At 39.2% G+C, this 13,455-nt stretch overlaps 1 protein-coding gene across 7 annotated transcripts in view; it reads left to right on the forward strand.

The window, feature by feature from the left end:
• Window positions 1-12,482: 12,482 nt before the first annotated feature.
• Window positions 12,483-13,455, forward strand: part of LMO7 (LIM domain 7) — a 97,041-nt gene continuing 96,068 nt past the window's right edge. For all 7 annotated transcript variants that reach the window (XM_041471211.1, XM_041471222.1, XM_041471215.1 and 4 more), the window contains exon 1: window positions 12,483-12,547. The gene's annotated coding sequence lies outside the window, so the exon portion shown is untranslated. The remainder of the gene's footprint in view (window positions 12,548-13,455) is intronic.

The following is a 13,455-nucleotide window of genomic DNA, read 5'->3' on the forward strand; positions in this document are numbered from 1 at the left end:
TTTGAATTAAAAAATCCACAGAGACATCATTCTGCTTTGATAAAGCAGTGGACCTAATGTTAAAAGCACCTCCCAGGTCTGGTTGTTTTTTGTTTGGTTTTTTTTTTTTTTTTTTTTTTTGGGGGTTTTTTGGGTTTTTTTTTTGGTTTTTTGGGGTTTTTTTATGGTAGGAGAAACATTTTTATGAGCTTCAAATAAAATAGTAAATATTTTCATGTAGAAATCCCAACCACTTACTAGATCAAGCAGCAGAAATTGGCATAACTTCATGCAACATGTATGGAGTAAAATGTTTAAATTGGGGGCAGTCTGTGCTTTGTCTATTGCTAGGCAAAGTTTCAGACATTCTTGGAGTCTGCATGCCCTGGAAGACAGCTGGTCACAGAAACCATTGTGGCTCAAACCCGAAATGCTTGAGGCATCTTGCCTATGGTAGAAGAAAATCTCTGTCTTCCCGGGCATAGATAATTCTGTCTGTGAAAAATCTGTATGGATTACCGATGGTATTTCTCCATTTAATGCCTTGTTATTTTTAAAGACAAAATAAAGTTAAGCTAAAGACAAAAAATGCCCAAAGAACGTGCATCTTTTCATAATCTAAAAAGTAGTTTCAAGGCACAAACACACTAAATGTATAGAAGAGAGTAGTCTTTCAAGACTGTTTTAATAGCTCTGGATCTGTTTTCTAGTGCAATTTGCCTGCTTGTGTGTCAGAGCTTTTTTGTGTGTGTGTTTTGTGGAGCTTTTTTAATCACTGTAGATGTATCATTAGGGGAGATTGTGTGAATGTATGTGAACCAGCCCACTGCTTATTGAACACTGTTTTTCCTACACAGGACTTAAGGTCAGAGTGTGTCTTTGAGAAAGGATGTATTTGCCATATGCAGATAAATTGTTTAGTACACTGCTGACGTTTTCCTCTGAATAAGAACAAAAGCAAATTTCATCAACATGGAATTTTCTAATGATATAAAAAGGTGGATATCAAGGATTCACATTTTAAATGCTTAATGAGTTGAATATGGAGACTGTGATGTAAATTTTTGCCTCTCCCTTGCAGAATATGGAATTGTTTACAAAGAGTCGTGAACATTTCTGCAAGGATGTCATAATAAATACTAGCAAATTATAATTTTCTTATGTAATTGTGGGGAGATAGACTGCTTTTGACTAGTAATTAAATCCTACCTCTGGGCAGTGTGCGTAGCAACTCTGTGTAGCTGCTGTGATAGTCAATCTTATCTTGGGTTCCTCTGCACACTCAGGCAAGGAGGCAAGCACTCTGTCAAACCAGTTTGGCTCCTCAAATAATGAAATAAATAACGCTGCATTTGCAGAGGAGCAGTGAAATGGCTGGAGGAAGTGTCATGCTGGAGGTGGTTGAGTAACACCTGGGTCATGGCAATGCTCACCCTGGATCAGAAGTGGAGTGATGAGTGATGGTGTTGAAGAAGAAAGGGGGATGGGAAGGGGGAAGTGTTAAAAGAGTTTGGGAGAGCAGCAGTGCTTCCCTTCGGGACCCCCGTGCTCTTCACCTTAATTCTTTAATTGTAGTGCAGCAATTATCTCTGCGTGGGGCCGCGTGTGACTGGCAGCTGATAGTGCATCTGCTGTCTGTGGTTTTGCAAACCATGCACCAGAGATCCTTGGAGAATAAGATTGGCTAGTAATGCTTGGCTTGATAAATACTCCATCAGCTTCACCAAAATGTTCAGATAGGAAGGACACTAGACAGGGCCCTGTGGTGCTTAAAGAGAGACCTTTTCAAGTCACGTTAAACAGGGAGGAGTCCTGATTTTGAGGTAGCCTGATCCCTGATTTCTGCTAGCAGTGACCTTTGATTGTAAAGGCAAATATATCTTAAACAGTGAAGGAATTTAAGTTGTGGTGGTTTTTTTTTTTTTTTTTTTTTTTTTTTTTTGGGGGGGCGGGGGCGTGGGGGAGAATATATCTATAATTATGAATAATGTTGGAAGGGTCTTGAAGGAGATGTAGCTAGAACAGGATCCTCTGAAAAGCTGTGTGTTCAAGCCCAAGAACGTATTCATTTCAGAGTTCTGAAAGTACAAAAACACTTGACTATCTTGCTACTTGTTCACCAAGTATTCCCTTTTATTTAAATCCTCTGAAAGGGCAGCATTCATATTTTGGAACTCTGCAAACACCTAATCAGTGACAAGCATTGGTCAGCAAATCTTGTTGAGCCTAAATTTCTTTATTCCTTTGCCCAGACTGATACTCTGCCTCATCTAGTTGTTCTCCTGTCATCTTTTCAAATGCACGCCATCCTTTTGTGGCTCCCTTGGATTTCAATTTCCTCCACAGCCATTCTTCCTCCTTTGTCCGCAATTATTTAATTTCTGTGCCAGAGGCGATTTCTTTCATCTCCTGCCAAGGAGAAGGGCTACACAGAAGCACAGAGCCTGTGGTCATGTGTCCTACGGGATGTCTCCCATTAGATGGTGCTGTGCAGCAGCGGCAGTGGCCTCTGCTGGGATACAGGAGCTCGCACCTGGAGACATCATCCCCACGAGTCTTGGGAAGGGGAGCATTTGGAAGTCTTTCTTCCAGTGTAGTAACTTGGTCCATGCACAGTGCTTTCCAAATATAATTAGTTGTATGTGTTTATATTCCTTTCAATTCCATGGTTTAAAAATTTCTAAAAAACAGCTAGGAAAACCCCGAAATAAATTTTTTATTGGTGTCACTGTTCTATGTAGCTTCTCTCACTGCTTACCTACTATCATATGTAAATGCAGTTAAGAAAGCCCCCAGCTACCAAACAGGAGCTTTGCAATCTTGCTTTTATTTTTATTTCAAGAGGTCAGATCAGTGGAGTTCTTTTAAGCTAACCCTTCCCCCTGAGTTATTCAAATTCCAGAGAAGAGTGTAGTATTTCTCCACCTGAAGTCAGCATTAATTTCAGTGACTTCCACCTGATTGTTTAGTTCTACATAACTGCTGCTAGATAATATTGGAATTTCCAGGCTGCATTGTTTAAGGTCTGCAGTTAATGCCAAGTGCCATAGTTTACTGGGAATGATGTTGTGACTGCTTTTCCAGGTTCTGTACATGCCACTAATTGCCTTTATGGTGTCTTTGACCCTGTTAAATGTTCATTTCCGCACAATTTCTTTTTTCACTGTCCATCTGTTTCCTTGTTAATGAGCTAAGAGAACCTGGTGAAATGGCTTGGAAACCAGTGTGTGTAGTAGAGAGATATAAAAGTCAGGGGATGTGGGGGTAGAAGGGAAGATGCACAGAGAAGGCTGTTGGTTCCCTGATCCCCATGTGCAAGCAAATGGGTGTAGTGTGAGAGAGAGGGGAAGTGTTGGTGAATGCTTTGGACTCAATGCACTCAGTATGTACCCTGCTCAAACTACTGCTTACAGTAAAGGCTGAAAAATCTGAAAGGATTGACAAATCTCTAGTAATAGCAAGAAACTACGTTCATGCATGAATAACCTTGCTAAACATGGTAAAACAATTGTATCTAAAGGATTTCCCCTTTGTGTGCATTTTCTTTTATCTAATGCCTTTTTTCCTCCTCCTGTTGAATGTCATTTCAAGACCTTGTGGTTAGCTCCCTGGTTTGCTCATGGCACCAGTGCTGGTCTCTGGAGAAGCATGGAGTATTTAAAATATATGAAAAATGAAAGTATTGCATACACCCAGGATCAAGGCAGTAAATTTGTAAGAGATAACTGTACTGTAGGTCAGAAGCGTGCTCTGTTCATGGCCATTTCATCTGGTATCTCTGTATGTCTCTTCCACTTATGTAAATAATCCCAACAGGGACCTGCTTGCAGATAGCACCAGAGTTTTAGCATGTTTTTCTTAATCAGCGTAAGCAAGGTTGTTTTCTATAAGGTCCTTCCTGTAAAAATAGATGCTAGTGGATTGTTAAAAATAGATGCTAGGGAGCCTGTATTGAAATTTGCAGCATGGACTCCAGCCTGGAATTATAATAGTAGTAAAACTGAACTTAGGAAATACAAACATCCAAAGACCTTTTATAGTTTGCATTTATCTTTTGTTCTAAATGAGCAATAACAAATATTTAGAAATTCAATTACAGTAAAATGGAGACATTATTTAAAATACTAAATATAAAATAATAGATTAAAATGTTAGACAAATGTTATTTTATTACATCTACAGCAAAAAAGCTTAAGCTAGTATTTGCTTTAGTCCTTTTTCATATTTGCCTTAGACAAATATGATTTTTATTATCATAACATTTTATCTGTTAATATTGCAAGTAATGCCTCTATTTGCATTGAAGCTTTTAAAGACTTTTTTTTTCTTGTTCCCCTGGAAAAAAAAAACTGCTGCAGTTGTCATAGGTTTTTTTTTTTTTTTTTTTTTCCTTCTTTAGCAAAAGAAATTAGACAAATTTTGCATAGAGGCTTTTGGGGCAGAATTTTTTACTATTGCTGTCTGAACTTGAAGTTCTTCATGAGGGCAAGTGGCTCCCTGTCCCATCAGTCACATACTGCCTGGCTGCCAGGGCACTGAATCACTGGATCTTTGGGTATGCCAAGCCTCTCAACAATCTGCATAAAATCTGAATGTTGTCCTTTTCTTATCTCCACCATGCTGTGGCTCCAGCCCTTCTCTGATGCTTGCCCCCCACCCCGTGTCAGTTTTTTCATTCTTGGGGAGGGGGAGAGGTGGTGGGATGTATGTGAGGGAGTTACATGGAGATGGGGTTGGGTTTCTTTAATATATATTTAGTACTATACTGAAGCACAAATAGCCTGGATGATTGCAGGACACTGCATAAATGCAGACCCTTCACATGGGCATGAAGAAAAGAGTGGGAATAGAGGCTCTGGTGCAATTTCAGGATGGCAGGAAGATCATGGCTTTCTGCTGTGACTGGACTGCTCAGCCAGCCATGCAAAGCATTGTGCATCTTAAGTCTGGAGGGAGATACTGAGAACATACTGATATTCTGTCCAGGACAAGCTTTTTTTATGGCCCTGGTGGACACTCCACAGGATATAACTATGCATGTATTCATTTATCCAGCTGCAACAGCTATGAATGGATTTGTGTCTTGATTGCTTATCCCCCAACTTGGAAAGGCGTTAACAACTTGAGGCCAGATAAGAACCAGTGCAGTGCTGAATGTGTAGATATTTCAGAAAAAATGATAAGAAATGGTGTATGGAGTGACTGACTTTTACAATGGGCAAGTTCAAAATTTGGCTAGCATGAGAGCGCATATATTACAAAACCTGGTCATTAACAGATATCTAAGTAGTGAAACTGCAATTTCTCCCTGTAATTTCTTCTGTTATCTCAGTTGATGACTTTTCTGTAAACCATTCCTTCATAATTCTTGTTCCCAGGGTATGTTTAACAATTTTCTCTGTCAGAAAGAAGCACTGAAGTCTAGTACACCACTGTTTTACTGTGAATTAGTTAAAAAGACAACTTTCAGTAAAACAGGTTTTTACATACTTATAGAATTCAGTGCTTGCTTTTTGCTTATTTCAAGGGTGAACAGAATGTTTAGATGTCTTTTACTTCATTAATGCTTTATCCTTTTCTCTGTTTGGTAAGGAACATTTATGGTTAAGGGGCCCAATACCACCATTCTTTTACCACAAGCTACTAAATTAGTATGGAGCTCAACTGGAAAATTTTAAAATATTGTTATTATTCTGTTGCCTTGGGAAGGTGAATATATGCCCACTTTTATTTAACTGGAAGTAATTGTAAATACATGTGAGAAACTGAATGTGTGGTTAAAGTTGAAATCAGCATGCATCACTTGAGCTGGCAGCTTTAGAGCTTGTGTGCATTTAAATGGTGTTTGCAGAATTAATAGTTTCCCAAGAAACCAGATGTAGCTATGTAATTAAAAATGAAATGTCAATGATTTCTTTTTTTTCAGAGATGTCTAATCATTCAGATTTCACTTTGCATTGGCAAGCTTTGTGTTGCTGGAACACCTACCTCCATCTAGTTGATGCTGCCCATATCTGCACATTCAATAACACTTTCTTGTCACACAAAGTAATGTATGATGGCTTTCCTAGTTTGACACCTGTCGGTACAGCCATCAGGACAAACAACAGTAGGCTTATTCATCTTGTTTTTCTTTATGGGATGGTCTTGTTTGTGGGGGAACAGCTTGGCTGAGTTGATTGATCCCAAATGTTTATCCCTGCTCTCTCTGCAGCATTGTTTCACCAAGCCAGGTGTTCTGTGAGCCATTGGAAGGAAAACTTTGCTTTTGTCCTTCAGAGTGTGTTTCTACATGTGGTTTGACAGAAAAGCTGAAACGAGCAGAATATAAGCATCTGATGAGCAGAGATCTGTGCATTTCACACCTACTACACCAGTAATGTTTTCCCTTCTTGCTCACCCCTTACTGTTTTTCTTCATCTTTTGTAAGAATGTAGCTGTGTGTTATTTCAGGAGTCTTGGTATGTTTGTCCAGAAGGCATACCACAATAGGACCCCATCATTATGTTGATGATAGAAAATAACAGTTAAGACTTTTTTTTTTTTTTTCAATAATGAACCATTTCCTTTTATAAATATCTGTTCTGGTTTGCTATCAAAGGCAGTTTGGACTGAAGACTGAAAAACCTCTACATTCTCTGAAATGTAATGATGCCTAGGGATTTGGGGTGTGGGGTTGAACAGGGGAGTACAGCCTTGCATTGAAGCACAGAGAGTGAATTATTCCAACTGAAAAACATTACTGTTGTGGAGATAAAGAGGAACATTCACATGGTCCAGCATAAGTGATCAATGGCAAAAATATGAATCTCCTTCCCCCTTCTTATTTTTACTGTTGAGTTAGATTATACAACACATTTATTTATAGATATTTTTCTTAGTCCAACCATCCCAGTTCTTTTCCTCAGTGGCATCATGACTGTCCTGGATTTTAGCTGTGAGGTTGGGGATTTGAAATTAAGGGTTTTTTTTTTTGTAGAAACCTAGGTCTTGCTCTTGACTCTTGTTCAGGTTAGGTTGGGATGTGTCATCCCTTCATTGTGGGAGAGCTGACTGGGAGAGCCTCTGTGGATACCAGCTTCTTGAGCACTTCTTGACTGACCCCTCAGGAGTTTGTTAGACAGTGAATTAAATTGTTGATCAGGAGGGAAGATAGCAGCATTTTTCCCACAGTGACCTTGCCCGCTTTGGGCCTGGCATCCCTGCTGCTACCAGAAATGAAATGCCAGTAGTATTTTCCCATGGATGGGAGCTGTGAATGCCCATTCTTTCTGTACATTTTCTTGGGGCTCAAAATTCAGGGAGACAGATCCTGCTGACCTCTTTGAGCTGCTCTTTTCTACTGCTTGACCTTGAGAAATCTAGTCATTGCTATGGTTGGTCTGTTTGCTGCAATGTCAAGAGTTTTATACCCAAACAGCTGATTTTGAACTTGTGTTCAAGACTGTGTACAGCAACCCTCTAAATATGGTTCCTACCACCCTATGCCCTTTGGGAGGAATTTGGATAAAGAAAATCACTACAGGAGAAAATTGAGGCAATGTTATGGGGGTTTTTTGTTTGTGTTTTTTTTAAAAAAGGGGAAGGAGATGAAAATATTGAGAGGAGAAGACTCCAAATGCCAAGCAGCACAAGCTATTTACTTCAAAGCACAATGGCAGCATTTTCTGGTAGCTACCACATAAGCTGTTCAAACACAAGCTCATGCAGTCATGGCATTTAAATGGAACTGCAAATAGCCATGAAAAGGGGAGGTAGGACTTTGGGCAGTGTATCTCAATGTGGGAGAGGGGAAAAAATCCTTACTGCCTTTTTGTATTTCTTTTTTTGATGTTGCTCTTCTTTTGTGATGGACAAGAAAACTCTGTAAAGCTGAGGTATAACATGTCTTGACAATTGGATATAAAATGCAGTGGGCTCAAAATACTACTTGAAAATGTGTTGTGAATCTACTTCCAGACCTGTTCACGCTGTACAGACGCCAACACACTGGGAGTTGCCTGCATGCTTGCTTGTTGGCTGGGGTGTAGCCAATGTATCTCCTTATGCATCTTGCAGGAGCAGTGCCATTCTGCAGTGCATGAAGGTAGTTATAGCCAAAGGAGTTCTGTAAATGGAGGAATGCAATGCTGTGGTTATTTAAAGACAGAGCCCTTTGCCATGCAGTCTGATCCAGATTTGTGGTAATGGGTAGGGAGAAGAAAGGCCATTGGAAAGGTAGGAATTCAGACATTCATACGCAGATGGGGTGATCTGCTCAGGTAGGCTTTGTGACAGGAACTGGCAGGTGTAGCCAAAATTCTGTACTGGGGATGGCACCATTGCATCACTGTTGCATCACTGTCCCAGTTTCCTGCAGAAGACAGCCAGTCCTCTCTTCAGCATGCAAAATTTGTCTTTTCTTGCTGCAGACCATGCTGGGGATCTGAAATTGATAATCAGTGTTGATCTGATTAATTGCCTTCTGAGTAATTGTTTGCCCCTTGAGATCCTGACATAAGCCTTCCTTCAGGCAGCTGCTATCATCTGTAGCAGTATCTTGCATCTTCCTTCCATCCCTAACCTACATCCTTGTATCAGGGAGCTGTGTGCTTCAAGCTGATGCAAGCAGCGTTTCTGTCAAATTGAGGCACAGGGACCTTGCATGGTTTGAGGTGCTGTAGTCTAAAGGCAGGGTGGGAGAGGAGCTCTGAATGAGGTGGAGAGAGCAGGCTGGATGGCGAGCCTGTGCCAAGGCATGGCTGAGATTGCAGGCTGGGCGTGGTACGGCACTGCCTCCTTGTCTCTGGGCAGCTAATGCTGTTGTGATGGAGAACTGGTCAGCCAGCATGCCTGGGTATGTGGTAGGATTCTTGCATTGGATGGGGAGAGTCTAGCTTGGCTGTTTCCATCACAGAAAAGTTAAATTGAGAAACCTACCAGTTCCTTTGCTTTGAGTTTCGTGCAGTGGTAAACATTGGCTGGCCTGTGGCAGAGCTGCCTTTTTGCTAAAGCCATTCAAACCTGTGTAAACCATGGCAACAACTTGATATGAACTCCCTCGGTATGTTTTTTTTTTTTTTTTTTTTATTAACACTGAAAGAATTTTTCAACTTTGGATAGATTGTAAGGCAAAGAAGCCCTGCCTTATGATCAGCTATATTTGGCCTCCAGTATAGCAAGCCAAAGAAATGTACTTAATGATTATTTTGGTACTTGAGCATGTAATCAGCATATTCTGTGCTATGTGCTATTTGTTCAGTCCATGATGATTTTGATATCATGCCATGTTCAGAACGGTTATCTTTGGTTATTTCTTCTTCAGTGAGATTTGTCTCCTGATACAGGAATCACAGCAAACCTGAAAATAAACTAGCCCTCTGTGTGTAAGCATTTTTAAAATGTCTAAATTTAAATAAAGACTTGATATGCATACTCTTTGAAGAAAAGTGGTTGGACCTGGCAATTGCAAATTACCAAAGTACGAGGGGACGCTGTCTTTGAAAAACAACATTAAACTGTTTTATAGTAGCAAATAAATTTGATTTTATTATATAGCCTTTAATTATGTCACTGCTCTCATTCTATCAAAAAAGCAGTGATAGAAGCAGAATATATTCAGCTGAATAGAGGAGAGAAAAGAGACGTATAATTTGGAAAGGGATGTTGTTCAAAGATGGATAGAAACCACTTTTGTAAGGTATTTTCTTTATTATTTGGTGGCTCACATGGCTAAGTGGTTGAAAAATTGTTCAAAATCAATTACGCCTATTACATAAGAGTACCACACCCAGTATAAGCAGTTTTCATGAACAAACAGTGACTCAGAAAACATGGACATAGTTTGAAGATGTAATATCTTGGGGTGGGATTCACTTTGTCTACTTAGGTTCTTGCAGGGCAGAACTCTGAAGCAGTCTGTGTCTTTGCATTTTTTTAATGATACCTGTTTCCTGGGCAGACTATCATGGTTACAGCTGAGCTTGAAGCTCTGCACTGGCGATAAGCCAGGTGAAAGTCCATAATGAGAAACGTCCTCCGTCTCTGTAGAAAAACAGATCTTAAAATGGAGCACTTACTTTTGTGACATCAACAAATTCAAGTTGTTGTGCAACTTGGAAAATGTTTTGGTTTCAAGCACCAGTGTTAAATTGTTCTTTGAGAATACCTTCTAATTACTTAATTATTAGTTATCCTTTGAAAGTCAGTATTAATGAAACCTAACTTGGCAGAACCAATGCTCTTATTTTAATATCAACAAACCACGTAGTTGTCAAAATCAGTGGGTCACAAGATCAGTCTGACAGTTCCATCCTGTATAGCAAATCAGTGTTGATTGCTGCGGCAGCTGCACAAATAGCTTAGTCAAAATTCTTCCAGTGTAATGTCTTCTGATGTAATTTTAAGAGGTCTGCAAGTCTAATAGAGGCATTTACAGCCTTGTACTCAAATTGGACTCTTGCTGTTCAAGGAAACAGGATTATGCATTTCACTGTGAAGGTTGATTGTGGGTTCAAAAGACATTTAGAAGACATTTAGAAGACATTGCAGGCTTGGGATGGGCCCAACTCTTGTTGAAGGGAACACCTTGTCATCTATTGCATGCCTGACTTGCCAGTGAACTCTTTATAAACACAAACATTTCAGCTGTGTAGTCCTGTAGATGTCAGTGACAACTCCACAATAAGAACAACTTTAGGATTCTTAAGAATTTATTGGAGTTTGAAACATAGCTGTAAAGCTAGACTCCAGACCTACAGCCTTTATTACAGTTCACTACTAATGTATGACCTGCAAATGTCAAATTTCTAACTTGCAGAATGGAGGACATAATTTTAAACTAGGTATTCCTATTCCTCATATTCCCTATAACCTAGGGAACATAAATATTTATTTTGAAGTTTCTGTGCTGTTATGTTGCATTGGCTAGCTTTCTCAAAATCATTATCACTAAATATACAAGTTTGGAAACAAAATATTATGCAATATATGAGATAAGGATAGTTTTCAGATTCTGTGTTTTTAAGTGATTATTGACAATTCTATTTCTAAGATGCAGCTTCTACTTTTCTGTAGGAACAGACTGTTGTTATATGAATATTGTATAAAAGTGCAATTCTCCTAGGGGAATCATTATCATCGTTTCTTTCCCTGAATTTTGAATTTTTTCTTATCTTGAGTTGGTGTGGCGTCATTCATTTTCTGTCACTATCAGTTACATTTCAGGAAAAAACCTTAAACACAAAAGATGTTTGTAATATCTAATTTTCTTCTCAATAGGAAGATTGTAGCATTTGAATGAAAAGAAAACCCATGTTAAAGCTAATTACTTAATTTGTAGGATTTCTGGTGTTAGTGTGCATCCCTCTTGAAATTAAAAAAAAATGATAGGGTGATAATGTAATAATTTTACAGATCCTAAAAGAGCTTCATCCTGTCCTTTACTCTTTTTACCAAGCAAAACTTATTTTTTTCAGTACTAATTTCCTTACTTACTGTGGTAACCAGTAGCTTTGCTCTGGATGCATGCAGGTTCCACAGCACTTTAAACTGTGTGTCTGAACTCCTGCACAGGATTGAGGATGGTCAGGGTCCCCAGAGGGAGGTTCATAATTAGCTGGTGGCTGAACATGGTGACATCTAAGCTCAAATACATACAATTCCTAGTATTTGATTTCCGTTCCCAGCTGGCATGAAACCTTTTGGACTGATGGCAGAATTGTATAAAAGTCGTTTTTTGACTTGCATGTGGGTTATTAATCTGGGTGTTTGGAAGAAATCTGCCAAATTCGGTCCCTGCAGGGAATGTAGGCATAGTGGGGATCTAGAAGTGGCTCCAAGTGAGTATAGTGAGCAAATGCTTTGTTTTTTGGGGTGTTTTTTGAAAACTACTTTGCTGAAAACCTGTAGTCAATTCATTTGGTTTTGGGTATCTTAAGTCCTTTATAAGACATTGTTCTTGCTCACTGCTTTTTCACTCTGAATATACAAATGAGTCCCATTAGTATAGTCCTGCCACTTGCCAAGGAATGGGAATTGATGAGCACATTGTAATGCAGACTTGGAGTGGTTCTGTAGTCACACTGCCTTAGGTGCAAGTGGCACGAAAAAAACCCGCTGTTAAAATACTCTGTGCTAGATATCATGGGTATACACGCTGTAACATGAAGCAGGAGATAAAAGACTTTCTCTCTTTTGCATTTCTGTTTGAAATTTCTTTCATGCTTTTCAATGTGACTGGTATTGCTTTGGAAAATAATAAGTATTCTCACAGAATTTAGCTGAAGATTGACTTACACTAGAGGAAACTATTTTAAGATGTTGGATCTGACTTCTTTTGAGGCACAAATAACTGTCTTTTAAATACTTGCTTCTTTGAAATTAATGTAAGAAAATAATAGTATGAACTAATTGTTAAATCAGGGTTCGTTTGTTTGTTTTTAACTACTACTAAGATTCTCTTGCTAGTCCTGATTTTGTCTGTCTATCCAGTTAACTCTCAGCTCTTATTCTTATAGGCAGTTACCAGGCAAAGCTTTGGAACTGGAGACTTTCGAGCAGCTCTAGAAAATGGAGTCCTGTTGTGCGAGTGAGTATTGGCTTACCTAAATAACCCTTCAGGTTAACATCAGCTGGCCTCTTTCCTTCCTGGCCTCTGAATTTTTTTTTTTTTTTTTAAGCACCAAAAGTATTTTGTAGTAAATAATTTAAATTTTTTTAATACTTGTTGTTTGTCATGGGAAGTAAAAGCAGCTTTTGGCATACTCTCTCCAGATCCACATGTTTTGTGTGTTGTCCCACACACTTCTTTTTGTGATACTGAGAGGATCATGCTGTTGTTGATTGATTATATTGGTTTTGGTTATAATGGCCAGGATATTTCTGGGCTTTCTCTTCAGCTTCTGCAGGGTGGTGTGGCTGTGGCTGGGATCAAAGCACACTGTTTACCCCAATACCCACTGCTGTTGTTTGGGTTTGGATTTCTGTCCTCCATCCCCTGCCTTTTAGTGTTGATTTTATAAATCCTGAAACTACCTATTCCTATCACAAAACTTTACACTCAGCTTGTTTTGGAGCACTTTCTGTAGGAAGCTTCCTCGTGCTTATATATTGTAGGCTTGGCAGTGATGGGGCTTGCCTGGTTTCGTTGCTAGACTGAGTCAGAGGTATTAAATGTCCACTCAACAGGTCTCATCCACATATCTCTAATTGGCTTGGTACTTACTGGAACAGGTTTCCAGACTGGAAGTGGTGCTGATCCCTTAGTATTTTAAGGAACAGCAGTTGTAAATGTCATTAGAACACCAGTGCAAGAGAAATCTCATTAGAGAGCTACCTGGGATGGTAAAAACAAAAACAAACAAACAAACCTTAAAACCAAAATCACAAAACTCAGAGCCACTCTAAAATCAGTTCAGCAGAGCTAACTTTCAGAAAATATTTTTGAAAGTTCAGTTCTCTGAGCTTCTTTTCCTATGCAAAACTTTTTCCTTCTGT

Source organism: Pyrgilauda ruficollis, unplaced genomic scaffold (assembly GCF_017590135.1).
Source record: "Pyrgilauda ruficollis isolate IOZ18807 unplaced genomic scaffold, ASM1759013v1 scaffold26, whole genome shotgun sequence".
Classification (NCBI taxonomy): Eukaryota; Metazoa; Chordata; class Aves; order Passeriformes; family Passeridae; genus Pyrgilauda; species Pyrgilauda ruficollis.